Genomic DNA, 26,650 nt, shown 5'->3' on the forward strand with positions numbered 1-26,650 from the left:
AAAGTATGACCAGGATGTTCTCATTAGCTAGCCATGCTCTATACAGACCTATGTGCAATACTGTTCAACTTCCTTTTCCCTTCCCTGACATATCTGAGTGCACCTTGCTTTAAGAAAACATCATATATAAAATTCTTAGCCTAGAAATCAGGAAAATAAGGGGATGATTCATAGGAACACTCCTCAGAGTTCCTTTAAATAACAAGCCTCCCCAGGGGTGTTTGGAATGTGATAAGATTTACAAAAATTTGTTTTGTACATTGTAGTGTTTAGGGCGTATACCTTATGAGTAGGGAGCAAGGTTTACCAGCACAGCAAACAGTAGTAGCCTATCTCTCTTGTCTGTATCTAGAACTACCAGCTATTGGGAAATGTACTCCATAAGTATTAAACAATGTCACTACTAGACTTTTAACCCCAATAGTTTAAAACAAAGGAAAATGATCCTGCTATATAAAATATTTATAGCAATATTTAACTGTAACTGCAAAGAATTGGAAACTAAAGAGTACCCATCTGTTAGAGAATTACTGAACAATTCTGGTATATGAATATGGTGAAACATTACTGTAGGAAAAGAATGGATGCAGAGAAACATAGGAAGACCTATATGAACTGAAGCATAACTAGGAAGACAAGTTGTACCATTTTTATAAGATTGACAAAAAAAAAACCCCACAGCTTTGAAAGACTTAAGACTCTGGTTAGTGCTACGATCAACATAAAACTATAGAAAACCAATGACAAATCATAATACCCACCATTTGGCAGAGAAATGATGGATGGAAAATGCACATTTTTGGACGTGGCTGTATTGTATTTTTGTTTTGCTTGACAGGACTCATTTGACGCAAGGGATTTTTTTTCTTTTAAATTCAATGAAGGATTTGGGGAAAGAAAAAGGTGACTCATAGTGATGAAGCATTTTAAAAACACACAGAAGAAAACAGAGTGAGGTCCAGAGGGGGACGCAAAGAATCAAGACAGCTTTGAAACTAACATGCTGAATTTATTATGTGCTATAAAAAAAGAGGAAAGCTATTTGTAGTAGAGATTCATGGGTTTCATATGCAACCCCTTTTTTTCTGTTCTTTTTTTGTGTGTGAGGAAATATTGTAATAAGTACTTATGTAGAATAATGGAAAAAAATTTTAACTGCATGAACACCCCCTAACCCCATCCCCCCAATAATTAAGCTGATTTGTCAATAAAATTTGAAAACAAATGGAAACATACTATGATAACATAAAAACAAATGGGAAAAGTTCTATTCCTTTCTTGAGATGCTTATTGAATCAAATATTATAATATTGATTGTATTATACTTTTTCATATTTAATTCAATGAAAACCATGAGATCTAAAGACATTCCATTCCCCTAAAGAATTTCCCACTTTGTGAAGAATTTATTATTGGCATGCCATGCAAATCTGATTATGATTGAATAAAAGAGTTGTTGAGCTATTGAATCAGGATCATGATTTTTAAGCCATGACTGAATCTTCATCACCAGTTTTACCCACATATACTTCCAAAATGCCATTTTGTTCCACAATGGTCATTTTCCCCCCTTCTTTTCCAAAAGCTACTTTTAAATATGGACCTATATTTTCCCGGGAATTCATTTTCCTTCCTGTATGTTTTATCTCCCCTACAGGCACTATTATGTACACATACACACCGAGTGTATGTGCACATTTATCAAATAGATATATTTAAGCACCTCAATACCAGAAACAGAAAGCAGAAAGAGAACTTCAGGACAATATTCCAAACCTCCCTGGCCTTTAAAGGCTGGTGTCCTAAATTGGAAATTGTCATTTTAGAGGTCAGGGTGAGATAAAAATTTCCAATATATGACCTGAAAATGCCATCTCCATCCCTCTCCTTAAATCCCATACTTTTCTTTTTAAGCAAAACATGTGGATACAGGGCCTGTAGCCAGCATAATGCTGATCTCATGTTTTCCTTGTTCATTAAGGAAATGGAAGGTTTTTTTCTCCTCCCCATCCTTCCACTCTCCCCTCGAGATGATGCTTTTGACAGTCCTAGAATGTTTCCATATTTCTATTCATGGTTGTGGCCCCTGGCTGCCTCCCAAAAGTCTAATCAAATGCTCTGTAATACTGCAGAATATCACCCTGTCCCTGTAGTGAGACTCTGAACCGATAAATAATAAATCAGTTGGGGCTTTGACAGAAAGATATAATGAAAAATGCAAAATATGAAAAATATATATATAGAGAGAGAGCAAGAGAATGGCATTATCCCTTCTCTCTCTTTTCCCAGTTCTAGCATGAGGGTTCTGGGTCCTAAAGAAGCATTTCACTCTTTCTGTTTCTCTGTCTAATGGACTTGTAGATACATTTAGGCAGAGTATCATAGCTGGAAGGAGAAGAGAAGCTCTCAAAATGCAGAGAATAAAGAAAAATTTCATATGTAAAGATAAGGGTGTTACTTCCCTTCAGTCCTCAGCAGAGTTTGGTGTATTTGCCAAAGTGGTGCATGGATTGATTTTTCCTTGGGTGATTAGTTCAGGAGTCCCTGATACCTCTGCTTCTTGATAGTTATCAATTGGGACATAACCACATAGTGTAGTAAAAGGTCAATGGGCTATGAGTGAGCAGATCTGGCTGATTCTTGTGCTTCCACTGTCTACCTATGTGGCTTTGGGCAAGTTACTGACTTCTCTGGTTTCAATGACTGGTCTTGCCATTGGGGGAAGAAGAAAAGAAGTAGAGTCTTTAGCACATGGAAGAAGGACAAAGATTCCAAAGAGCAATTGTTAGAGCAAATCATGAAACCTGCTTAGATGTCAAAAAGTCCTGCCCAGAAATAAATCGCCACTGCTGTCTAATAGCCATCTTCTTATATGGGTTAGTACTTAAGTTGTCTCAATGAACATTAATGATTAGATCTCTTAAATAGCAAGTAAAATAGGTCAGTTGTGACTCTCCATTACTATACTACAAAGCTCATAAAGTTGTTCTCAAGTTCAAATAAGAGAATGAGATCACAGATTAAGAACTGAAAAGGACCTAAGAATTCTTTTAGTCAAATCCTTCATTTTGCTGATGGAGAAACTGAGACCAAGAGATATTGTCTTGGCCAAGACCTCAAGAGGAAGTAGGAAGTAAAGCCAGGATTATAACTTAGCTCTTCTGATTAAAAATCCAGGGCTATTTTTATTATACACGCTAATGTAAAAGTGCTTTGTAATCATCAAAAGTTATATCATCTGACCAACCTTGATGGACTTGCTCATTCCATCAGTGCAACAATCAGGGACAATTTTGGGGTATCTGTGATGGAGAATACCATCTATATCCAAGGAAGGTATCATGGAATTTGAACAAAGACCAAAAACTATTACCTTTAATTTAGGAAAAAACCTGTTATTTTATTATGTAATTCTGCTATCTCTTATACTATATTTTTCTTCCTTAAGGATATGATTTTGCTATCATCACATTCAACTTAGATCAATGTATACCATGGAAACATTGTAAAGACTAACAGACTGCCTTCTGTAGGGGAGGGGAGGGGAAATTGTAAAACTCAAAATAAATAAAATCTTAAAAAAAGTTATATCATCACATATCCAATTCAAAGTCCCCTGCCTCACTTTGATATAATTATTCACTTAGTTCATTTCCCTCTCTCCATTTCCTACCACATTTTATTGGCATTCCAAATGGAAAAGGATCAGTACCTTAGTGTTTTGCTTTTAAAAGGTCCTAGTCCCTCATCTACTCTCAATTTTTATAACTAAGCATTTGTGTATTTCATTTACTCAATAAACAAATGTATGTGGAATACAAGCTATCAATAGAGCAGTGTTCAAAAGTCTGGGGAAGATGCAAAATTTAGGAAAGACCTATTTATGTACTTCAATTGTAATTTGTTGTTAAGGTAGATCTGGAGGACATGAATCCATTGTTTTCTCTGAGACTATGCCTGGTACTTGATTTCAGGATGTCTAAAAAACACTCTATGCAGGAAGCCACCAACTAGGCAAGGCAAAACACAAGTCAAACCCTTCTCATATAAGATTCACCTAGTTTGTTTGGTTGGTTCTTGTCCTTTATTCTCCAAGAGGACCGAAATAACAAAATGGAGTTAGAGTCAAGTTACAGAGTCTGTCCTACTTTGACCAATCATATCATTATGAGCTAGGAATATGAAAATACAGGTTGGGCACAAATAGGCCATGTGAATATTTAGGATGGAGTCTCTAAACTTGGGTATTTCAAGAACCTCTCTGGAAAGTACACTGCTAAAATAAATGAACTTATTCAAAACTTCTCTATTTGCTGAAATTGATGGTTCCACATATGGATGGTGTGGTGCTGGTTGATGGAGCACCTGTTTCTTGGTGTTAATTGTTAGGTCAAAATTGTAGAAGCAGCAGAGAATCAATCCATACTTTGTTGCATCTCAATTTCAGAGTCTGCACTTGAGAGCACAATTATTTCAAGCAGAAAATCATACATTGACTCCCTCTACTTTGGACTTGGCTTGTAGTCTTTTCATGTTGATCAGCAGATGTCCTCAGTGTAGGGATTTGATAACATGACTAAAAAACATAGAAGCAAGTACATGGCCTTATCTTAATCCATTGATGACCAGGAAACTGAGAGTCATTTGCATCTAGAACCCAGGCAAGCATGCCATCATAAAATTGACATAAAATACCAATAAACTTCTCTGGGCAACTAAATTTTGACATAATTTTCCATTAAACCCTCTTAACTGACAACCTCAAAGGTATTGGTCAGTTCTACAAATATTGTGTACAGACCTCTGTTCCACTCTTGGCATTTCTCCTGGAATTATCAAGTAGTAAATACCATATTTACCCTTTCTTGACTCTTTCTGGAGACATACAGTCTCTCAGAATATGACCATCTTCCAGGGGAAGAATCAGTCTATTAAAGAGGAATCTGGCAAGAATTTTGCCAGGAAAAGGTAACAAAGAATCCCCCCCCCCCGCCACTTATTCCCACACACACACACTCCCCTTCCACCCCATTGTCTCAGGACATTTCCTTTACTTTTTTTTTTTTTTTTTTTAGTTTTTTGCAAGGCATTGGGGTTAAGTAGCTTGCCCAAGACCAAGACCACACAGCTAGGTAATTATTAAGTGTCTGAATTCGAATTTGAACTCAGGTACTCCTGACTCCAGGGCGGTGCTCTATCAACTGCATGACCTAGTCTCCCCCTATTTCCTTTACTCTTTTAAAGAAATACACCATGCAGGTAATCTTGAACTCTTTGGGGATAATCTCCTCTTGCCATATAATTTGGAAAATTTCACTCATCTTTTGAATGACTAATGTACCACCCACCTTTTAGATCTCAGCAGGAATATAGAATCAGCACCAGGTGCTTTACTGAGGAGAGGAACCTAATGATATGCAAACCTCTTTTTTAGTTGGAAATTTATCTATTGAGGGACCAACTTCAACCTGAGGTAAACAGTCAATGGCTTCAGCATTGATTGATGATCTGTTGAGAACTTTATGGAAGTATTCAGACCATCTTTCTAGTGTAAAGTCCTTATCATTAATCAGTGTGATTCCATTAGCACTAAGTGCTTGAAATTCATCATATGTCTTTGTCCTATAAATAGCCTTCAGAGTAGGGGAAGCTAGATGGCACAATGGGTAGATCCTGATCCTGAAGGTAGGAGAACCTGAGCTCAAATTTATCTCAGGCTGCTATGTGACTTTGGCCAAATCAGTTAACCCTTAAATACTTAAATTTTAACAAGTCTTGCATCCAGAGTTATCTCCAGTCATCCTGATTTGTATCTGGCCACTGGATCCAGATGACTCCAGAGGAGAAATTGAGACTGGTGACTTAGCATAGCACACTCCTCACTCAAATCCAATTCATGTGCAGGTCATGGAATCACCTCCCTGATGTCATGGTCTTCTTCAAAAATAAAGGACAAATATCATCATCAACATCATCAGTCTTCAGAGCATCATAAAAATGCTTTGGATTATTACTAACAGCACAAAACTGAATTTTATCTGTCTTTTTATTGAGCTAAGAATCCTGTTATCTCTCTAAGCTTTACTTATACTTTACTTATGATGGAATTAGATGCTGCCTTTAGAGATGGATGAACTAACCTATTGGTAATCTCTGTGGAGTTCTTGTTTTTCATTTAGCAACTTCTGAATTTCCCCATCATTTTCATCAAGCTTGTCTTGATGTTTATGAGTGTTCTGATCCAGATAAGCAAATACAGTGCTGTATACAAAGTCTCTGAAAGCTGTCCATTCCTTTTCTGTTCCACTGTTGTCAATTGTGTATTAGTTCAACTTTCCTTCCAAGTTAGCAATAAACTGTTCCTGCTCAGGAGGGGCTCTAATTTATTGATATTAAATTTTCTGGTAGTTCTTTTGCTTTAGGGCTGTTGCTTTTGTTGAATGCAAATGTTTAGGTTAGAGAGGATAAATCTATTATTAGTCCAGCACTCAGCACCACACATTGCCTTTATCTCTCTCACATACATTCCCTTCTTACAATCTCATAGTCTATTAAATGCCAATGCATCCATAAGTTTTTTTATGTTTAGGTAAATGGAAGACAGTGTTGGTGATGAGGTTATGTGATGCACTAGTTTTCAGTCATAAGGGACTATTTGTATTGCTTTTTCCAATTCCATTTCTCCCAAGGATTTCCTGCCATGCCTGGTAGACTGACTCAACTCTAGCATTAAAGTTTTCCAGAATTATAAGAGTGTCCTCTTTTGGCACATTGATGAAAAGGGTCTCCAGGTTTTCATAAAATTTTTCTTTGACCTTAATAGAATTGCTCATAAAGGGAGCATAGGCACTGATGATGGTGATGTGACATTTTCCTGCAAGTGGCGATCAAATTGTTGCGAGTCTGTCATGCAATCCTTTTGGTAAGTATACAAACTTGTTGATTAGATTAGTTTTGATTGTAAAATCAATCACAGCTTCATGGTGCTTCCCTTTTTGGCAGTCACTCCAGAAAAATGAGTATCCACCTCTAACTTTAGTAAGCTGAACTTCATTTGCCAGTCTTATTTCATTCAGGGCTGCTATTTGAATGTGATAACTGCTGAGTTCTCTTGCAACAAGATTTGTTTGTCTTTCAGGTATGTTGAGTTTTGTGTTGTCTGTAATATAATTTATGTACTGATGGTGAGTGGAATCATCTTTGCAGAAGTTTTTGTACATTATTTGGTGTTTTGACCCTAAAGTGGGATCCCCACATGCCAGGGTAATCAGGCCAGGGTAGAGTATGCAGATAATTTGAGGGTACAATTTCTAGTCCTTTCATCACACCAAAAGGTGAACTGTGAGATCCTTAAATGGTTGCTTAGACATGTGGGGATTGCAGATTCCCTCTACTGCTTCCAGTGATAAGACAAACCTACAGTCTGGGTCACCTGTGAAGAAGATGGTGACTATCCCAGTGTTATCCTCATCTGATACTTTATCACTTGCCACTACAGGACTTTGAGGTAAGTAAAAATGATAAAGTGGTATGGGTGATGTCTTTTGATTTATGCATAAATTGGATTTAAATGAGGCAGAGTTGCACAAAGTTATCCAATGATATGGTGTCTTCATTGTCTAAACAAGTTTTAAGAACTCCATGGTGCCTTTTTCAACTGCCTTCATGGCTGTTGGAATAAACTGATTGGTGAAATAAAACCACATTCCTCCAGGGGATGTCTTCACATGTTTGGTGTAGACACCCTCCAAATTCACTGATAGGTTTGAGAACCTGCAGATACCCTCAACCTGCTTTAACCCCTCTGCAGAAATGGTTTATTGCAGTTATTGGTGGCTGCTACTCATTCTATAGCATCTTGGAGCCAGAGATGAAAGTTTAGTAGATCAGATAGACACCTGAAAACAATCCTGAAAAGGGATTACCAGCTTCATACCAGCACTATTAGTCTTCCCTGAACACATCCTACACTTCTTCTCAACTAGAGACCCTATTAAAACCACAAGCCATGCCAAGAGGCAGATTCCCTCAGCTATAACATAAACTCAGATCTAGTAAGAACAACATTCTTGTAGAGACCAAGGTATTCCTGGTGGTTGGGATATTTGTGGGATCATGGAAAGGGGAAGGAGGTAGAAGTGTAGACCTCCCAATCTGAATGGCTAGAGTCATCCAAAGATGATAAAGGTCCCTTCCCCCATGCCCTATGTGTCCTTTTATAAAGCCTGAGCTAGCAAAAGAATCATAAATATGCTTGTCAAGTCTAGAAATTTCTTCTTGCTCAGATTTAATTTTGCCTTCACCTTCTTTTCAGAGTGACTATCATTCAGTTAAGAGGATCTTTTCCCTCTCCTTCAATTTCCAGTTTCAAGGCACTCTTTCATTAAGGTCCCACTTGTTCTTTTTCCTTCTTCTACTACCCCCTAGAATAATCATTTTCAAATGTATTCTTCCCAATACCCAAGCAAGTAAAAACAGCAGAGCTCTTAGAACAAAACTTAGCCTTATCTTCCCTGCTTATGGCAGCCATGCTGATTTTTAAACCTGGACTCTCCATTGAAGTAGAAAGGCTGAGATGGATAGACAGGGCAATCAGGTAGAGGAAAGGGATAGAAGGAAAGTAGAAGAGAAGGAGAGAACAAAACATACAGGAAAAACAAATATCTTTGGGAAGAAATTGTTAGGATAAACCATGGAATCTGGTTAGATGTCAAAGGAGGCCAGTTCAGTAATAGATCAAGTCATTATCTTCTTATATTGTTTGGCACTTGGTTGGTACTGAAAGAAGAATCAGAAATGCAGTCTGAAAGAAGAATGAAAACATGATTGGTCTTCTCCTAAAAGTATGATATGAAAGGAACCAGTCAATCAGAAACTGAGACAACAGGATTGTCTTATATGAGAAGTAGTACAAGGGAGGAATGAGTTGCCAGGGAGAAGAGGTTTCTATGGCAAAGTAAGCAAAGTCTCTGACTATGAATTAGCAGGGCAGACTGAAATAGAAAGCCCTCCATTAAAGCCATAGGTAACCTTGAGAAACTATATTCCCTCTAGGGAAAAGTCATTAATTACACCCTTTCTGATGTTGGTTGGTTTTTTTTTATTTGTTTTCCTGGAAGGAAGTGAGGTGACTTGGTTTAACCATCTAGAATATAGCCATCTAGTGTATAAACAAAGGTGGTGGTGATGATGGTAAAGGTGTTTGTGTATGTGTGTTCCATTAAGGCTTCATTCTGATGCCTCATGTGATGTGCTGGTGACTTTCAGTTCTCAAAGGTTATTCCAGTGCATAATAAACTTTGATGGATCCTATCCACCTGGAAAAGCTTTCAGTATGGGCCCTCTCAAAGACTGTCTACTGTTTAAGGATTATAGGATCATTGATTTAGACCTGGAAGAGATATTAGAGTCCAACATTCTCATTTTACAGATGAGGAAACTGAGGCTAAGAGAGATGAAATGATTAGCTGACTGGCAACAGTCTAGTCAAAGTAAGTTCAGAGATGGTGGACAAGGTAGTGATAGTGGTTTGACTTGCTCAAAGAGATTCATTGCCAGAAGTCTGACCACTAAGAGATACTTTTTTCCCCCACAGTAACTCTTTAAGCTATCAAAGTGTGGAGGAGGGGAAATCTGTGTTGATAAAGGAAGTAACCACACTGTTCTAAAAAAGAATGAATGAGTGAATGGAGCATTTAACTATGTGCAGAAGAATTGACTAATTGCTGAAAATACAAATAGAAAAGCAAGACAGTCCTTGCTTTCAAGGAGCTCATATATAATGAGAGAGACAAATGGAAAAGTTCTATGATCCCCAGAGTGCAGTGGTAAAATAAATGTTAATACTTTTTTTAAAATATCATTCCCACTGAAAAATTGTGTCTATTTTTTATGTTGACAGGGCCAAGGGATTTTGTGGCAAGAACTTCTTTTCTGGGTCTTCAGTAGCAGTGATGGCATCATCTGTTAGAGTAGTTCCCAAGTTGCATCTCCCCAGGGGTTGCTTCCTAGGATGATCACTGAGGGTACTGGACCGGAAGAATTGTTATTGTCAGAGATCTTGAATTGGGAACCCAGGGCTATTTTCCTTCAGGGAGGGGAGATGGTGAGCAAGGTGGTAATGGTAGTTTGATTTGCCAGGCACATGTTGCTTCCTGTCTGTCCCTCTGAAGGCCCTCAACTAAGCTGTCTTGACTTACTCAGGAAGATAACTAGTGTTCATTGGAATTCTTAGGAATACTGTAGAAGGGATATTCAGTCAGGTTAGACCACATAATCTGTGAAGTCTCTTCAATTCTGACCATCTGTGATTCTGCGAACAGATTATTTTCAATCTTAAATCTAAGATTCTATTAGTTCAAAACTTGCTCAGACATGGAAACAGAGGTTGATTATTTTAAACAAAAGATTTTTTTTAAAAAACAAAACTCTTCTCTTTCCTTACAAATGAATTTCTGAAAGCATAACTTTTCAAGTATTGCAGAATACATATCATCTAAATCTAAAATGATAGTCTACTATGTATTCTCTCAGATTCCTTCAACTGTAACATTTAGGATTCTTTATATTCTATGAGATAGACAAGACAATCAGTCTCAATAGTTTGTAGTGAAATTGTAAGACACACGCATGCACACACACAGACTTCTAAGATCTTCTATAATATCTATCTCTCTGAAGAAGGTGGGGATTGTGTGAGTAGAGAGACCCTGGGACCTGGGCAGGGTAGAATTCCCTAGAAGACTCTGGTACTTAGAGATGCATTATCTTCTAACTTCACACAACTGCAGTTTGAAGGACTAGATAAAGTGCTGGGAAACAAAAGAGAGATATAGCAGGTCTTAGAGTCATGAGCCAGATAATTTGGTCAAGGATTTAAAAACATTATTATTTGTAGATGATTAGAGAATCATGTGCTAAATGGTACAGCAGATGGAATGATGGGCTTGGAGTCAGGAAGCTGTTTTTGTTGTTCAGTTGTATCTGACTCTTTGTGATGCCTTTTGGAATTTCTTGGCATAGCTACTAAAGTGTTTGCCATTTCTTTCTCTAGTTCATGAAACCAGATTTGAACTTAGAACCTCTGGCACTCTGTCCACTGCTCTAATTAGCTATCCTGGAGTCAGGAAGACCTATATTCAAATCTAGCCTCAGGCACTGTGTGGCCCTGGGCAAATTGCTTAACCTCAGTTTGCTTCAGTTTCCTCATCTGTAAAATGGTGATAATCATAGCACCTACCTTCCAGGGTAAGTGTGAGGAACAAAGGAAATAATATTTGTAAAAAGCTTAACCTAGTGTCCAGCATATGCTAGCTGCTTAATTATTACATGTTGTCTTGTTTCAGGAAGATTTGGGTACCTTCTAACTGTGTGTTAATGGACAAGTCATTTAACTCCTCAGTAAAGTTGCAAATGAGCTGCCTTGGCAGAGGGAGTTTTCATTTCAGTAATTCCTTACACCTATGAAATCATAAATCCTTACCTTTCTAAAAAATTCTTTAGAAATGGAAAATTGAGGGGCAACTAGGTGTCACAGTGGATAGAGCACCAGCCCTGGAGTCAGGAGACCCTGAGTTCAAACCTGACCTCAGACATTTAATGATTATCTAGCTGTATGGCCTTGGGCAAGTCTTAACCCCATTGCCTTAAATAAATTCAAAATTTAAAAAAAATGGAAAATTTGTTAGCTGATTGGTGTGAATATGAATGTGTCACTTAGCAGTACAGAAATTTATGCCACAAATATATAGTTTATAACCAGGAAGAGGAAAGCATCACATTAACATAATATGACATTAACATTACACATACCTGACAGTAGCATACACACACATATACTCATCAAAGCAGCTTGCTCTCTTGAACATGACTTCTGAATTCACAAAAAGGAAAAAAAGAAGGAAGACAGGGAAGGAGGAAGAAAGGAAGGACTAAAGGAAGGAAGAAGGGAAAGAAGGAAGGAAGAAAAGAGAGAAAGAAGGAAAGAAGAAAGGAAGAGGAAGGAAGAAAAAGAAAGGAAGAGAAAGGGAAGGAAGGAAATAAAGAAGGAAGGGGATATTTATTAAGTGCCTACTATGTACTGGCTACTATGCTAAATGCTTTTCAAATGTCTTATTTGATCCTCCCAATGATCCTCACAATGACCTCATAATGACCTTATGGGTACTATAATCATTCTTATTTTACAATTGAGTAAACTGAGGTATATGGAAGTTAAATGACTTGATCAGGATCACAGAGCTAGTGATTTTCTGAGGCTGATTTGAATTCAGGTTTTTCTGCCTCCAGATCCAAGGCTCTATCCACTGTACCACCTAACTGCCTCCAGGTGAAAAGGGTAGCAATACAATACACTTTGGAGTCACTACTCTTGCATGAGAGGTATTATAATGTGAGAAAAGTCCTAGATCTAGAGTCAAAAGATCTGATCTGCTTCCTGTATGAACTTGCTATTTTCTTTCCATAAATATCAGTTATCTGGAGAAATTGGAGATTTCATTTGTTCATTCATAGGTGATTTCATTCATTCATTCGTTCATTCACTTATTCAAATATGCTAGGTGCTGGTCTTTCAGACAAGGAAACACTTTGTGGTCTCAAGGAGCTTACGTTATCCTGGAAGAAAACATGTTCTTTAGTCACTTTTCAGTTGTGTCTGTGATTTCTTTTGGTATTTTCTTGGTAAAGATACTAGAGTGTTTTACCATTTCTTTCTCCAATCCCTTTTACAGATAAGGAAACTGAGGCAGATAGGATTAAGCGACTTGTCCATAGCCTCACAGCTAGTAAATGTCAGAGAAAAGAAAATGAATGATCCATATGGATATTTTTCAAATCTTCTCTTCCCCAGATGTAGCCATCTGGTGCAAAGGCCCAGTGAAAGTTGTTGCTGATGACCTAGAAATGAAAGGAAATAATGGAGAGAGAAAATAACTGGTGTGTTCATGTATATGGGAAATATTTGTTTTGAAATTTAAGCAGTTCACCCAAAGTAGATCCAGGTTCCCATTCTTACACAGTTCCCCAAACATCAAAAGGTTGGATGTAAATATTTTTGCTTTTCTTCTTTCCCTCCTCCTCCCTTCTATCTCTAAGTCCAAGCAGGCTCTGAGCACAGCAGATAGCAGGAGAACCTTTTGACTTGGAACCAGCAGGGGCGTTTTTGGAAAAGGCCACTTCCAGGTCCCAGCTGGCAGTCAGCAGCTGAACCTGACAGTGGTTCCAAACTCCTCAGCTCCCGGCAGCAGGTTCCTACTTTGGCGCCTGTTTCCATGGAAACAAATAGAGCCAAGGATTGGTGGGAATGGGAGCGTTAACCACGCTGGCTGTTTCTCAAATGATCGCTTGCTTTATATTTCCCTCCTCTGACCTCCCGGTGTCCGTGGGAGCCGGAGCCCAGAAATTCGCTGGAAGCTGTTGAAAACCTTGGCTCGAAAGGCCTGCAGATGTGGAGAGCTACACAACTGCTTTCAAAACTCCACATTTTGGAAGGTAGTGGATAATGTAAGCCACCAAATAAAAGGCGAGAGAGAGAGAGAGAGAGAGAGAGAGAGAGAGAAATCACCCAAACCAAACCAATTCAAATACCATGCCTTTATCCTTCATCAGTCCTGAGGCTGTCTCTTCTGTCTTCCTCTCCTTCTTTGCCTTCCCTTGATTGTATATCTAGGTAGTAGCTTAAAAGGATGATGTAATAACTCACGTTTATAATGTCTTCTGGTTGTGTAGCCCTGGTTAAGTCACTTAACATTTCAGAGATTTAGTAAAATTTGCAGAGACCTGAATAGGTAAAAGGAATTTTCTATGCTAGTAAATTCATAGATGCTATTCTATCCCTTTTATTTTTATGAAGAACTTTCCACAAATCATGAACAAATAGGTTGCTACCACTACTATTATTACTATTAGCTAGTAATTATATTGCATTTTTAAGGTTTGCAAAGTCTTTCATATATATTATCTCTTTTAATCTCACAACTCTATGAGTTAGACACTATTATTACTTACAATTTATAGGTGAGGTTTGGAGAGATTAAGAGATTTGCCCAAGTCACAGAGTTACTCAGTGACTAAGATGAGATTCATACTCAGCTCTTTCTGACTCCACAATCTAGTCACCTTGTCCAAAGTGACTTGGTCAAATAGCATAGATCTAAGTATAGATCGCTAAGCTAGGTCTAGAACCCACATAGAATCTTAGGGACTGAAAAGAAACTTAAATGACAAGAATTATGTCTTATCCCTTCCCCACACAATTTTCAAATAAAAACAACTGAGGTAAAATGTCCAGGGTCACATAGTGGCAGAGCAAGAACTAGAACTTAGGACCTCTGGCCTACAAGTCCTGAGTACCTTGGGTCACTTAGCACTTCCTTTCTTGTGAATGTTGATTGAGAGTTTTAGGTCAAGAAGATTTTGGGAAAAAAGGACCACTGAACTCTTCCTTACTTACTATGGACAAGTCAATTCCCTTCCCTGAGGTTGTTTCTTCATTTCTTAAAAGGGGGGAAATTAGACCTGCACTGCCTACTTCCAAGGGTTTTTAGGAGACTGGCACTTTGTAAATCTTAAGATGCTATAAAAATGGGGATGGTGGGGGATGGAGGGGGAGGAGGTGAGTAGGGTAAAAATAGCTGGGTCAAAATACTGGACTCAGACACCAAAAGCTTCATTTCCGAAGGAAAAGTGGAAATGTCAACCATAAGCAAGATCTAAGCAGCTCTAGAAACAGGCAGGATGCTTTGTCCTATCGACCTAGGAGACATAGATAGCATCTATAATTAGAAATAGAAAAAAAACCTGCTGCTTCTTTGAGAGAGATAGAGGCAGAGACCAACAGAGACAGATAGAGACAGAGAATAATGGAGAAAGAGAGACAGACAGAAAAGCAGAGCTAGAACTGTGCAGAGACGAGAGAGAGAGAGAGAGAGAGAGAGACGGAGATAGAGGGACAGAGAAAGACAATTCCAGAAAGACAGAGTGATGCATGGAGACAGAGAAGAACAGACACAGAAACTGACTGAAACAGAGACAGAGAAAGGTGACAGTAGTTGAGCAAAAGCAGATGTATCAAGATTTGAAACAAACTAACAAACAACAAATCTCACAGCTGTAAATACACTGTGCTGATACATTCTTTCCCTACAAGTTTCTCAGTTATAATCTTCAATTCCCACTTGGAGCTGCCGGATGTTGGATAGATCCACCCTTTTCTTTGGTGAGTTTTCTTTATGGCCAGGAACACAATGACAAAGAAGCATTCAGGAGATGGGTCAAAACTGAAAATTAATTTAATAGCAATTCTCATTATTGGATGACAATAGATCAACTTCATCCACAGATTAGGATAGTGCTAACCTTCCAAGGTCTTTTAGGAACAGGGAGACCAACAGTTGATATACTGGAAATCCAGGACACCAAAGGATTACTAAAAAGTTCTGTTTTATCCTCTGACATTATTAAAAGTAGCAAGAAAACACTTAATTCTGGGTATCTTTGGAACATTTGTTCTCCTGCCTAATGATTCTGATCTGAGAACTTCAGTTGGAATTTGAAGTGAGAAAGAATCCATTAGAAGGAAGCACTGCAAGGGAGTGGGGGCCCTGCAATGTTTGTGGCAGATTGATTGCCCTTTCTAAGAGCTGTTTTTGGAAAACTCATTCCTGTGGTAGGAAAGTAAATCGGATTATTCCAAACACTTAAGAGATCATTTTCAGAATCGTTTGGATGCACGCTGGAGCACTGGTACATTTGCTTCTCATTGTTTTTTAATCACTATTTTGTCAAGTTTAATTGCTGCTCGGCTAACAACCCGAAGGGGAGCTAAACAAAATAGGAGCTATCTATCACTCGCCTGAGATTTTTGATGAAATCTTTGTCCATTCAGAGTCTTTTCAACAAATTTTAAAAAAAGAGAGGAGGGGGAACACATAAAAGGTTTTCCCTGGCTAATGCAAACAAAGATCATCCATTTTTGTTGGTAGTGTAGGGAACTCCCAGAATTAACAGGCCAGACAAGCAAAAGCTCTCATATGCAACTTCTTGGAGATATTTTCCAACTGGCATCTGAGAAGCAACTGGAATAACAATACCTGGGGAAAATTCTATTATTCCAGGGACCCCAAAGCTGATGTATTCAGGAACATCACACTAACTCTGAACATTTCATGGGTTATGAGTTCCCTGACCAGTTGGTTTATGGGTAGCCTGCTGGGATCAGAGGCAGTTGAATTGATGAAGAAAAGTATACCTAAGAGAAGGGTATGAAGGTGAGGGAGTGACCCTAACACCAACAAAGGGGTGTGCTTCCTTTCCCCAGGGTATTACCATGGGAGGGCATGCTTCCTTCCAATACATGAAAACTGGAGTATGCTGCTCTTATAATGTGTAAGCATGAACACAGAAGTATTTTTCCCCCTCCCCCAGATCTTGAGGAAGAGGAATTCTATTCCTTCCTTAGGATGAAAGTGTTCTGGAGGGTAAAATTCTTATTGCTCTGTACTTTTTTTTACGGCTCTGTCTGGAATACATAGTTTTGCCACTTAAATTTACTTTCTTGTGGGTTTGATTCCCATGACTTTTTAATGGTTCTTGGCACCCTTTCCCCTCTCTGATGGCTTTTCTTGAACACTATTTTTGGCTGCATGAGGGTGTTTCAGGGTTTTCAGAAATGAAAGGAAGGATTTCAGGGTTTTTAGCCTGGATCTGCCTCTTAACCCCAGGGGTTCTGAGACTTAAAAGAAAAAATATCATTACTTATAAAGTATCACTAGTGTGCCTAGTGCTGTGCTAGGAACACTGGATTCTAGTGACAAGGGGAAAATGCCAGATTCTTGGATTTCATGGGGAAAATACTAAATACAAACAAGGCTAGTATGTTATGGCCTCTCTTGATAAAGAGAGGTCAGCAATGGATCAAGAAGAATTGGAAAAAAACATAAAGTACAATTTGATAAAATGTTAGCCCTTTAATGTTCTGTGTTGGGAAGTGGATTTTTTTACTTTTACTTTTTATATTTATTTATTTTATGTTTGCATAACATTTTGAGTTCCAAATTGTCTGTCTCTCAATACTGCATTAGAGAAAGCCAGCATTTGATATATATATTCATAGAATTATAAAATGCATACTTCCTTCCATCAATTCTTTCTCTGGAGATAGATAGCATTGTCTTTCATCACTAATTGATGATCAAGATCTTTTTCATTGATTGAAATGTTCATATTACTCAGAATAGCTTAGGCATTCAGTTACTCTTAGAACAATTTTGATATTGCTATACACAACATTGTCTTGGTCCTACTCATTTCACTCTGAATTATTTCATACAAAGCTTTCCATGTTTTCCTAAAATCAACCTGTTCATCATTTCTTATAGCATGGTAGTATTTCATCACAATCTCATATAACTTGTATTCAACCATTCCCCAATTGATGTCTGGTTCAATGTTCAGTTCTTTGCCACCACAAAGAGAGCTGCTATTAAAGAACATGCAACTTCTTTTCCCTTTTCTCTAATCACTTGGGGAAATAGACCTAGTAGAGGTATTGTTGGATCAAAGAATATATACAATTTTATAACTCTTTCAGCATGATTTCAAATTATTTTCCAAAATGGTTGGATAAGATCATAATTCCTCCAACAGTGTATTGGTGTTCCAATGTTTCCACATCTCTACAACATTTGACATTTTCCCCTTCTATCAATTAGCCAACCTGATTAGGTGTGGGATAATACCTCAGGGTTGTTTTAATTTGCATTTTTTAAATTAAAAATGATTTAGAGCACTTTTTCACATGACTATATAGAGTTTTGCTTTCTTCTTCCAAAAACTGCTTGTTCATATCCTTGACCATTTATCAACTAGGGAGAAAAGGAATATTTTACAAAGTGGTGGATAAACTTGCATATCAATCAATATTAATAGAAAGCAGACATTGGGATTATTCTATAGTCTTCTCTTATTTCTTTTTTCTCCTTAGGCACTCTGAATCAATCTCCTTTATTTTATTGACCCCCAAGAAATGTAGAGGATACTTGGTTAAGATTTGGCCTACTAGATCCAATCATATTATGGTTCGTAATTAATAAACTCCAGTGTGTGCCAGGATCAAATAAAAAATCCTCTTTGTATTCAAAACCCTTTATAACCTAGCCTTTTTCCTACCTTTCCAATCTTCTTACACCTTTTCACTGCATTGTACTTTTCAGTCTAGTGGTACATGCCTCCTTGTGGTTTTACCCCCAAGACCCTTCATTTCTTAGCTCCATGTTCTCCAGGCTTCCCCTATGCCTGGAATGTGCCTTCTTCATCTCTGCCAACTTCCTTCCCTGAGTTTCTTTAAAATCCCAACTAAAATCCCATCTCCTACAGGAAGACTTTTTCCAACCTCTTTTAATTCTAGTTACTTCCCTGTGTTAGAAATTGTCCCCTTTATTAGCATGTGAGCTCTTGGAAAGTAGGGACTGGTTTCTTTTCCCCCTCTCTTTTTGTATGCCCAGTTTACCAGCTTACTTAACACAGTGCTTAGCACATTGTAGGTATTTTATAAATGGTTATTGACTAACTGATTTATATAATGAAGTATGAGAAGTTCCTACATCCAAACCCATAATTCCATTGTAAGTAATATGACCTTCTTGGTCAGTTTCTCTTTTAAAATGCAAACAAATTGGAAAAGGTTAATATTATGAATTACAAATAGTATGTAAGTTCATGGCATAAGGGAAGGGGGTAGAAGGGCCTAAGAATGAAAGGGAGGCACTAAAGTAAATTTTTGTTATCCCATAAGTTTCCCAAAGACTAGCCTAATTAATTTCCATTTCAGACTCCAGAGATTAGGGGTGTAAAAAGACTTGGAGTCAGAAGACCTGGTTTAAATTCTGACTATGACTATTCAGGATGGTAAGAAACCAGTAAAATATCTAATAAAAGTCTAACCAGAATTTGGAAGTTCCAACAGTAAAGGTTTGGTTACTGAGGAGTCGAGAGTAGCCAAAGGGCTGTGTGCTTAGTGTTCCCTGAACTTCAAATCTTGAATTTGACCTGGGGATAAAACTACCCAGAGTGTGACTCAGTCTATCTTTGGGAATGAGGGCTTGTTAGGAGAGGAAGCAGAAGCAAGAGCTATTCATAATAGGATCATATATCAGGCAGGAAATGCCATTTTGATTTAGAGGTGAGACAGAGCAGATCACATTCAAACTCTGATCACTGAAAACTAAGATTAAGGAAGTATAATAGACACTATGTTGTTGACTCAGAGTGAATTGGGATGAAGTTAATGTGTAGTCTTCCCTTCCCTCCTCCTAGGAAAAGCAAGTCTTTTTCTTTATCCTAGGAAAAGCAAGTTTCTCTGATACATATTAATTTCTTCTCCATTTTGGTTGTTTAAATGGGTTAGTTTGGGACTTAGGAGCATTGCGCTATTCTCTTAAATGTTTACATTTGTTCCTAAATTCTTAAAATGTAATAAAAAAGAAATGCTGACCAAGAAAAATACAGACTGCTTATTGCAATTTGGTCATTAGAGATAAGGAAGAGATAGGAATGGATGCTCCTTTATAGAGAGAGGCAATGGTATGAGAGATGGATCTGAGGAAGAGTCCAAAGCAATGTAGAGAGATCTACATTGGACATTTATTAAACTGGGAAAAAACCCTAAAATCCTAAAGCTGCAATATCCCATAAAAGTCATGGGGCCCCTAAGTAGTTAAGCCTTCATTTTTCCTTTCACCATAACAGGGAGCCAGGCATCTTTCCTTCCTCAGTCCAGGTCACCTATAGGCAGCCCCTCATAAATCAGCAGCACCAACGGATTGCATCAGAAGCTGCTGCTCCCTCCTTTCTCTCAACTCTGTAGGAGTAGGCCTTGAAGAACCTTAAACTTTTTTTTCCCCTAATCCTAGTTTGCTCAATTTACACCAAAAATTAGACTTTCCCCTCTGGTCTGAACTTCTATCCCTAATTTGACCAGAGGAAACTCAGAGTCCCACTCTGCTCTGATCTTTGAGCCCCAACCTCTTTCCCAACAGTCAATGGTTAGGGACCATCTGTCTTTCCATATCTAAACAAGGTCCATGGTTTATTACCATCTGCCTTGCTGATTTGACTGCCAGACCTTAAGAACCACCTGGCCTTTCCATCTGTCATGAAACTGAACTTTCATTTATCATTTGCTTCCCTTAATTAGAACAAAAGCTCTCTGAGACCAGGGACTACTTCAGTTTTTCACTTGTAACCTCATTGCTTTTCTTGGTATTCAATACTTGCTTTTTGGTTTCTAGAAACCAGAGAGTGTATGAAGGTTGAAAGGAAGATTATATCCCAGAAGAGGAAAGGATTGATAAGGAAGTTCCATGACCTAAAGGGAAATGAGGAATTCCTTTGGCATCCAGTTAGCCCCAGGATCAAGAAGATTGACAACTTAACCTGTTCTGTTTGCCAGTGACACCTGGCCATTTTTAAAGGACTATTTGAAGAAAATTCAGATGCTTATTTAACTTGAAGAAGACTGGAATGAAGGTGATAAGATAGTTGTCTTTAAATATGCAAAATTTTCCAGTGCCCTAAACCTTAATGTTTCTTCTTAAGAAGAAGAAGACTTATCTTATGAAGAAATATTAAACTTGTTTTGCCTGGCCTCAGAGGGAAGAGTTAGGGCTGAATATGAATAGATTATGGCTCCTTGTAAAGCTAAACTTCCTAACCATTAGAATGAATTATCCAGAAGTGAAATATTCTTTCTTGGGATGGGGCCAGAATGAAAATCACTTTGGTTCTTCAGACAAATGACTACTTGATAGAGATATAAAGGGATTTCTTGTTCAAGTGTGGGTTGAATTAAATGATTTCTGAGATGATTTCCAATTTGTGATTTATTAGTTGGGTGATCTTGGATTAGGTCCTTCATCCTTTTGAACCTCAGTTTCCCCATCTATAGTACAAGGGAATTAGACTAGAATCCCCTAGCTTTTCCTTGATATTTCCTGAACTCTGACCCCTTGGATTTGAGCTGACTACCCAGACTACCCAAAGTGCTACTCACCCTACCTTTGGAAATGGGGACTTATAAGATAGAAGTTTAGGGCACTGGCAATATAAGAATGGAGACATGAGTGAGGCCCTAAATAGAGCTCAAGACTCCATCAACTTTATTTTTAATAAGATTTATTGATATTTTCTGGTTTTTTAACATCATCATAGTTATCCCCAGTATCATTTCTTTCCTCCTTCCAGTTATCCCATGTGACAAAAATTATTTTTTTTAATATGGAAAAAACCCATTGAAAAAGTCTAGTCATGTGCATTGTGTGATACCTGTGGAGTTCCCACACATCCAAGAAGGGGTGGATGTCCTTCCATATTTCTTCTTTCAAATAAAGCTTATAATTTTGTCACATTCACTCTTGATTTTTGGTATTTGGTTGTTTTTCCATTTACATTGTAGTCTTGGGTTTTATTGTTTTCTTGGTTCTGTTTTATTGTTGGGAACCATTGTGTATGGGAGCATTGTGAATTATCTTCACCTGGTGTCCTTGAACCCCAGAGTCTTGTCTTGCTAAGTGCCATGGGATTGGGAGTGGATTAGAGACTGGAAAGGTATTTAGGTACTGATGTTTTGGTGAATAAATGGAGCACTTGGAGATCTTGATGGAGTACTTGTCTCCTTTGTCATCCTTGGCTCCCGCCCATTCAACACTCACCTGGGGAGATTGAGGGAGTCCAGAACTGGGACTCAACACTATATTCTACTTCAGTTCATGTAAAATTTTCCATTTCCTCTCTTTGAAAAGAAGGAGGCTAGTTTAGACAACTTCAAACTTTGAGTTTGTGTGTGTGGGGGGGTGAATATTTTTAGCAATCTGGTAAAGCTAATGGATCTTTATTCAGAATAATGTTTTTAAATACATAAAATATAATATGAAGGATTACAAAGGAAAGCAAAGGATAATGATATAAATTTTGATAACAATATTTGTAAACATTATAAATTCATAAATATACATTTTTTATAAATATTATATAAAATTATGTTACATACAAAATATTTTTGTACAAATATATATCAACATATTTACAATAACATAAAGAAAGAAAGAGAGAGAGAGAGAGAGAGAGAGAGAGAGAGAGAGAGAGAGATAATTTCAAAAAAATTCTAGTTCATAGACTCCCTGGAATCAATCTATGAGCTCTCTGCTCAAAGTGAAGAAAATGAGACCCAGGAAGGTGAGCTGATTCCTGTCACATAAGTCAATGATAATAGTAATTCAAATTCATATATTACTTCACAGTAATTTGCTCTTAACCATCCTATGAGATTTGTAAGAGAATGATTTCCTAATCAATTTGATGGTGTTGCAGCCTTTGTTTAGGATTTTGGGGAGCATCTTTTTATGAATTGTGTGGACACAGCCATTGGCAACTTATTTAGAGGTATAAGGAAATTTCAATATTAAGACATAATAATAGGACTGCTTCTTTTGGGAGAAGGGTGATACCTTTTAAATTGGGTCTACTTAAAATAAATTTTTTGGGAAAGCCAGTAGCATAACCTTTTGAGCGTGTGGAGAAGGAAATCATTTGATTCAAATGATGGGAGTCTCCAATACCTAGGATCCTGGATGGGTATTGGGCCTTCTTGAATCTCAACCTTCTGAATGCAAATTGAAAGATTTCCCGGGTGGAATGAAACTGGTACCCAGTCTTTTAGAAATGCAGGGAATTTCTTGGGTACCACCAGTCTTGAAGGATGCCTTTTTAGTAATCTCAAGTTTGAGAAAGCATTGTTGTATAAGAAAAGAGGGATTTCTTAGGTTACTGAGTAGCAATAGCTTTCAGAGGAGAAGGTTGTATGAATACTTTCCCTCTAAAGTGGGAGGATCAGCAAGGGAACACGGACCATACTGTCCATGGATTTTCTTGGCAAAGATGCTGGAATTGTTTGCCAAAGACAAACAGACATTAAATAACCTGTCCAGGGTCACACATCTTATGTCTGGGACTTGATTTTAACTCAGATCTTCCTGATGAGCTCTATCTACTTAGCCACCTAGCTGTCTCCTAAGGCCATATGATAGGGATATAAATGATCTGAACTTTGTACTTAACTAATACTACAATTTATTTGACTGTGAGAAAAGAACCAGAAGTTCCTTTCCCTGATAAGAAGATCCAAGCCATAATAGGGTGATAAGTTATGAGATTTTTGGAGCAGCTAGGTGGTAAGTGGACAGAGCTCTGGGCCTGAAGTTAGGAACTCATCTTCCTGAATTCAATACTATCCTCAGACACTTGCTGTTTGACCCTGGCCAAGTCCCTTAACCCTGTCTGCCTCAGTTTCCTCACCTGTGAATGACATGGCAAACCATGCCAATATCTTTTTCAAGAAAACCTCAAATAAGGTCATGAAGAGCTGGGGGTGAATGAACAATAATAGGAACATAAAAGACTTTAGGAACCTGGGGGAAGGTATGACCCATTGGAGGAGGTAAAGAATTGTACTGATTTTTTTTTATTTTCTACTGTGAGTCTTTTTTGTATTTTCTATATTTCCTCTACCTCCCTTACTTGATTTTCAAAATATTTTTTGAGCTCTATCATAGCCTGAGCCCAACTTCTATATTTCTTGGAGTCTTTAGATACAGAAGCCTAGACTTTCTCATCTTCAGAGTATGTATTTTGGTCCTCCATGGGACCAAAGTAATTGTCTGTGGTCAGGTTACTTTTTTTTCCCTGTTTACTCATTTCCCCAGTCTCTGCCTGGTTTGGGGGTGCTTCCTGAGCTTTTGAGTATTATTGGGACACCCCCACAAGGACCTCAGTATGTGAGGCTCTGACTGCTCTCCTGATCTGTTGAATGGCCACAAGCTCACCCCTCTGGGGCACCAGACTGTGACCAGGGTCTGAACATGGACAGAGGACAGACCTTGGCAGTCTCCCTACACTCCCTTACCTTGCATAGGTTGAGCACTCAAGGAGCAACTGCTGGGTGGCTCCTACTGGGTGACTCCACAGGCCTACTTCTGTTTCCTGGGATCTGGGCTGCACTGAGGACCATGGCTGTGCTGAGGGCCACGGCTGTGCTGGCGTGGGCTTCAAGCTGGCTCTGGCAGAGGTCTCCCAGCTGATCTTCCAAGTTGTGCTTGGTGCTCTCTGAGATGACAGGTCAGGAAGCTGCTTCTGCTGCCAGGTACCCTGGGGCTGTTCCCAGGAGGCTGAAGTTCCTTCCCTCTGGTGCTGCCACCCCTCCAGCCCCATGGAATAGAGCCTTCCCACTATTTTCCAGGTTACCTTGGCCTGGAGAATTGCCTCACTGGATCTTTCTGTGGGTTTTTGTCTCTCGAAAATTTAGTTGAAATATTTTAGAGAGAGAGCACCTAGGAGAGGCTGTTCTGCCACTGTTTTGTCTTGCCCTTATTTTCTTTATTTCTATAAGGCAGAATAAAAGTTGTCCTGTACCTTAAGTACTTGGGCAATAAACTGATATTTCCTATAGGGAATTCTGAGCAGGGACTCAGAAATAAAGAGCTGTTGATTTTTTAATATCAGCTTCCAAGACAGAACCCATTCTTTGTAAATCTAGAGCTTGTGAGTTCTAGAATCATGGTTCCATGGGAGCTAGGTAAGTAGTTCCCGAGTACAAGATTTAGGAAATGAGCTCAGAGAAGTTGTAACTTACTTAAAATTCTTTTTAAAAAATGGTTAGTAACCCAAGTCATCTATCACCAAGTTTTCCATTTGTTTCAATATCACACCAGAAGCTATTCCCCCATGATTTTGTTGATTGCTACTTTTTCTCCTAGGAAAAATGTGAGAGTTACAAATGCAGAAGAATGATAAGATTTAGAACTAGACAGGGTCTGATAAACCCTATTCCAACTCCCTCATTTTATAGATCAGAAGGCTGAGGCTCAAAGAACTGAGATAACATCCAATGTCACATAATCATTTTAGTTGTGTCTGACACTTCATGATCCTGTTTGAGGTTTTCTTGGCAAAGATACTAAAGTGGTTTACCATTTCCTTTTCCAGCTCATTTTACAGATGAGCAAACTGAAAGGAATGGGATTAAATGACTTGCCCAGGGTCACATAGCTAGTAAGCATCAAAGACTGGATTTAAACTCAGATCCTCATGAGTTCAGGGTGAATACTTTATCCACTAAACCATCTAGCTGCCCAATTAGAGGCTGCTAGGTAGTGCAGTGGATAGAGTACTGACCTTGGAGTCAGGAGGATGGGAGTTCAAATCTGATTTCAAACACTTGATTCTTACTAGATGTGTGACCTAGGGCGAGTCATTTAACACTGATTGCCTGGTATCCAAGGTCATTTCTAGTCATCCTAATTCATATCTGGCCACTAGACCTAAATGGCTCTGGAGAAGAAAGTGAGGTTGGTGACCTAGCACAGCCCTCCTCACTCAAATCCAATTCATGCGCTTATCATGTTATCACCTCCCTGATATGGTCTTCTTCAAAAATTAAGGACAAACATTAATATTAGCTCCCCAATATCAAATAAGTGGTAAACAGCAGAGGATTCAAACTCATGTCTTCTGACTCCAAATCAATTTCTTTTTCCATTATGCCACATACAGATGTGCATTTAGAGGGATGGCCAAGATAGAAAATCACTGAGTTAATACTTGTAGAGATATTTGTCTCCCTTGTAAAAGAAATAGAGAGGAATTTTAGGTGATGCTCTGACACCTATGCCCCTTCTTCCAACAGAATTTTCTTCTACTTGGCCTCATTCACCCTGCCTCTTCATTGTTCATGCTCTCTTTGCAGTCCCATTGTGGTTGGTCTACCCAGGACTGACTATGGTATCTCTGCTGGAGGCAACACATCCTGCTGTGTGGTGAAGCAGCTTGTCTAGAGTCAGTGAAATTCTTCATCCTCCCAGCTGACAGTTGGCACCCCTCCCAGATGCTTTGGTGTGATAGCCAGAAGGGCCAGTTTGCTCACTGACCCAGGATATTCTCTCTCTCTCTCTCTCTCTCTCTCTCTCTCTCTCTCTCTCTCTCTCTCTTTCTCTCTCTCTCTCTCCTTCAAAAAAAATACAGCATGCACACACACACACACACATACACACACATGCATCACTCCCAACAAAAAAGAAAATTTCAAACACCTTTTAATTGGTTTTTCAGAATTTTTATAGTACTCTTTAATATCTTATTTACTTCTTCTCCAGATTTCCCTCATCTATTTGATAATATCCTCAACATGTATTTAATAGCTATCCAGAATTTACATAGTCCTTGAAGGTTTATAAACACTTTACAAATATCTCATTTGATCTTCACAACAACCCTAGGAAGTAGGTGTTATTATCACAATTTTACAGTTGAGGAAACAAAGACAGATAGTTCTCAGGTCACCCATCTTAGTGAGTGTCTGAGGCAGAATTTAATCTCAAATCTTCAGAATTCTAAATCCAAACTTCTAGCTACTGAGTCTCATTAGTATATATTTAATACACAGGAGGCAGTATCATAGAGTTGAAGTGACATTGAATTTGGTGGGGGGAAGACCTAGGTTTTAGTCTTGTATCTGAGTAACTTTGAGAAAGTATGGGAAGTAAGGAAAATAGGTGAACAAAAGAGTTTCTCATAATGATAACCACTGACTGACCTCAGGCAG

Source organism: Macrotis lagotis, chromosome 1 (assembly GCF_037893015.1).
Source record: "Macrotis lagotis isolate mMagLag1 chromosome 1, bilby.v1.9.chrom.fasta, whole genome shotgun sequence".
Taxonomy (NCBI): Eukaryota; Metazoa; Chordata; class Mammalia; order Peramelemorphia; family Peramelidae; genus Macrotis; species Macrotis lagotis.